Raw genomic sequence first — 4,532 nt, 5'->3', positions numbered from 1 at the left:
GGGAAGAACATGAGGCAAGGGCGCTATTCCGTGGTATGAGGGGTTTTCGGACTGGAACGCCGACTATAGAACCCGTGCGAGAAAGAAGATTGCGGAGGAGAAGAAGAGGAAGATGGAGGAGGAGCAAAGGAAGCTCGACTATGAACGCCTTCAAGGCCTAGAAGCATGTTAAGAGGAATTGGCAGCTAAATTCCAGCGGCAGCAGGAACAGATCGACTCACTTAGCCAGCAAAGGGGGTCTCAGCAGCTGCAGCAGCTAGCGGATGATCCAGCATTGGATACCACCGCCCCATCCATGCCGAGAAGCAGCGTGGGTTCCGCCCCGGGCGACGCAGTAGTGCTGGATAGATACCCCGTGGATGACATCACGGAGAACACTAACTGCGAGCTACACTTCAAAATGAAGAACATATCCATGAAGGTGGCGGACGCCGTTGCTTTTTCAAATTCCCCCGAGGCAACCTTCCATTGCAACCCGATTCCAGCGGGCTATGCTCGTGTCTTGGTTGATGAGGTGGTGGACCAATATTCGAGGCTAGAGCTTGACATTCCTGGAGGTGATGAGGAGCACACACTCGGAGATGCCAAACATCGTATCATCCTATGGAGAAAGGATTGCATCATTTTTCGAAGGCCACCGACACCGCGTCACCCGACTCCTCGTCGAAGTCCGCCACCGAGTCAGCAGACTCCCGCTCCTCCAAGTCCACCAACGCGTGAGGCCACTCCTCCTCCTCCAAGTCCGGCAAAGTGTCAAGCCACTCCTCCTCCAAGTCCGACACAGCGTCAGACGTCCACTCCTCCTCCAAGTCCGGCACAGCTTCAGGCCACTCCTCCTCGTGCAACTCAGCCCCGTCAGCCATCTCCGCCGCCTCAGCAATCACAGAAGAGACACCCCGCAGCTATGGTGCGTAGCGGTACCAGTCGAGGTCATAGTACATGAAGTACAGGCGGAGGCAAGCGATATAAATATGGTCCAAACCTCACTACTCCTCTTCTTGTGAGGGCTTACGACAGGACCGAGGAGCAAACCAATGCCATAGTGCGGGCAGAAGTCGATGCCCATTTTGGACCGAAACCGCCACCGCCGCCAAGGGAGAAAGTGCCTGTGGAAGTAGTTGACCATTTCATTCGTATGGCTCAACCACCAGCTCCTAAGCCTGTTGACACAGACTATGAGCGCCACATCAGGAAGTTACATCGACAACGTCTACAGAAGGAGGCGAGCTCGAGCTCGAGCAAACAACAAGTAGCTGTCGAAAAATGCGGGAAAACCGTTGCCCAGCTGGGAGAACAGGCGGCGCAATCGACCCCCCCGCTTGTTGTGCCGACAACACGTGACAGTATGCGCGCCCAATATTATTGTGGCCAAACAGTTTACGTTCCCGAGGTGGGCGATGTGGTAATAACCCAGGAGCATATAATGCAGGCTGAAGAACTCAAGATCACTGTTGGACAACTCCTCGAGATCACTGTTACAGAGGAGGAAATAAAACGGAAATATGTCCAGGGCCAACCTTTGGTCAAGCCAGAAGATGTCAAGAAGCTCCCAACGAAAATGTATGAATTGCATAAATGGTACATGGACATTACCAAGAGATCCAATCGAGAGTCCCTCATGGTGTATGTCAAGAAGGATGATTACTACCATGAGAATGCTGTGGCCGTTGAGTATTCTGAACTGTTTCAGTTATACAATCAAGACGCACTCGACAAATCTATCGTCAGTTGCTATTGTCTCTAAGTGATTTCTTTCTGTAATTTAAGTCTCAAGCTAGCTGTAGTGATCCTTTTGATCAATCATTACCTGTAATTATCCTCACTATATTCTTTTCTGTGGTATTATGCAGGATGAAGATGTATGAAATGCGAAAAGGTGGACGCTATGGCATTGGGTTCATTGACCCAAACACCGTTAATCAATACACATGGAAAATGAGCAAGTATTATGAAAAGCAGGTAGAGGACAGCATGCTAGAGTTCTTGAAGCGCCTCAAATACAATGAAGATATACTACTTCCTTACAACTTCGAGTGAGTCACACTTTATTGTACTACAAATTCTCTGTTTTTGCCTACTAGCTAGCTACATGTTTTTGCTTACATATGCCCGCTTAATTAAGACATGCAAACGTGTGTGCATGCAGATTTCACTGGATCTTGTGTATCATTAAAGTTGACGCCGGAACAGTTGAAATACTGGACTCGCTACTCAAAGCAAATAGTGACTACAACATCTTGTATGGGATAGTCAACAGGTAATTTCAATCATTATTAACTATATATCTCGGCCTATTTAGTTCGTCATTTCATGATATGAACTATTTAATAACCCCTTTATTCATTTTCTTTGTCGGCGGGCAGGGCTTGGGCAAGGTTCATCAACGTCACGGAAGGCAAATGGAAACCACAACTGAAATGGTTTCGATCCAAGGTAAGTAATTAAGTAGTACTAGCTAGCTAGCTAGCTGCCATCTCTTTAATTATCATGCTTGATTAATTATTATCTGATCAAATTAAATTCCATTCTCGTAATAAAGGCCCTGAAGCAGGCGCAGGGGACTAATCTGTGTGCATACTGCGTTTGCGAGAACATTCGCATGATGGCGTCCGAAAGGAGCAGATCTCAAAGACAGGAATGGGTACGCTTGTCAGAACACTATTCACAATTTTTACACCATTATCGATATCTAGTCACACAACTAATACACATGCATATTGATCTCCTTCTTAACAGTTCAAAGAGGTGCGGGACAAGCTCCTAGAAACGGAGCGCGTAGAAGCACTTCAAGAGGAAATAGCGGGATTTTTGCTCGACTAGGTCATAAATCCGAAGGGAGAATACTATTACCCGCTACCGCCCCCATCGAACATGTCATGAACCACTTCCAATTGTCATCGTGTGCTCCGAAGGCACCAATTAGGCTAATGCCACTAGCTCCGAAGGCAACATGCATATGTAGGAGAAATTGTATATAGCTATACATGTGTGTATGTGTAAATTAATATGGTGGTTTGTGAGACATTGATGATATATATATATATATGATTGGTTCTACTAGAAATTCTATTTATATATATGCATAACGTGTACAATGTGTAGTACCGTAAAATACCAGCAAACGAAAAAGAATTAAAATGGAAAACACAAAATTAAATGAAAAAGAAATCATAAAACCAAAAATCCCCCAAACATTTTAGTACCGGTTGGTGTTACCAACCGGTACTAAAGGGCTCCCGGCCCCCGGAGCTGGCTCGTGCCACGTGGTTGCCGTTTAGCACCGGTTCGTGCTGAACCGGTACTAAAGGGGGGGGGCCTTTAGTGCCGAAATGTTAGTGCCGGTTCCGAAACCGGCACTAAATGGCCTTACGAACCGGTGCTAATGGCCCGTTTTCTACTAGTGTACCCAGGTTCGGACCCTCTTGATGGAGGTAAAACCCTACGTCCTGCTTGATTAATATTGATGATATGGGTAGTACAAGAGTAGATCTACCACGAGATCAGAGAGGCTAAACCCTAGAAGCTAGCCTATGGTATGATTGTATGTTGTGATTGTTGTCCTACGGACTAAAACCCTTCGGTTTATATAGACACCGGAGAGGGTTAGGGTTACACAATTTCGGTTACAAAGGAGGAGATATCCATATCCGTATTGCCTAGCTTTCCTTGCACGCCAAGTAGAGTTCCGTCCGGACACGAGACGAAGTCTTCAATCTTGTATCTTCATAGTCTAATAGTCCGGCCAATGGAGATAGTCCGGCTGTCCGGAGACCCCCTAATCCAGGACTCCCTCAGTAGCCCTTGAACCAGGCTTCAATGACGATGAGTCCGGCGCGCAGTATTATCTTCGGCATTGCAAGGCGGGTTCCTCTCCAAATTTTGTGTACCTGTCGAAATAATGTCCGGTTTCTTGTGAATGTATGTACTCCTTGGCTTCTACGCCCAATAATGGCCACTTTCCATGTGTCGAGCGAATATGAAGAGCCAGGGTGTTTTCACATTTACCCCCCTAGCTGTGTGAATGAGCCGCCTATTTAAAAAGACGAGGATTCAGATCCAAATCACACCATCCTCCCTTGGCAAGCCTTCATCGGAGTGCACCCAACAGAGATCCATTCCATCATGGCCGGTCAACGCAGCTCCTCCTCTCGCACCCCTAGCTCCAAGCCTGGATATTGGGAGAGATGTTCTGTCCCGCACATCAAATTAGTGATGCTTCAGTCCAAGGGATTTCTTCCCCCAGCGTGCATGGTCCCGGTTCGAGCCGGGCTCGCCACCTATAATGGCAGAGAGCAAGCGGAGAGCCTTCCCAATCCCTCCAAGGGACAGCGGGTATGCCTTGTCCCTTATTTTGTAAGAGGGCTCGGATTTCAAATTCATCTGTTTCTCCGGGGGCTCCTGGAGTTCTACGGCCTCTAGTTGCACAATCTTATGCCTGCCTCCATGCTGCATATCGCGGGATTCGTAGCCCTTTGCGAGTTGTTTTTGGGCTGTGAGGGTCATTTCTCTCTGTGGAAGAAGATGTTCTGCCT

This window comes from Triticum urartu, chromosome 2, assembly GCF_003073215.2.
Source record: "Triticum urartu cultivar G1812 chromosome 2, Tu2.1, whole genome shotgun sequence".
Classification (NCBI taxonomy): domain Eukaryota; kingdom Viridiplantae; phylum Streptophyta; class Magnoliopsida; order Poales; family Poaceae; genus Triticum; species Triticum urartu.
This window is presented reverse-complemented; position numbering follows the sequence as displayed.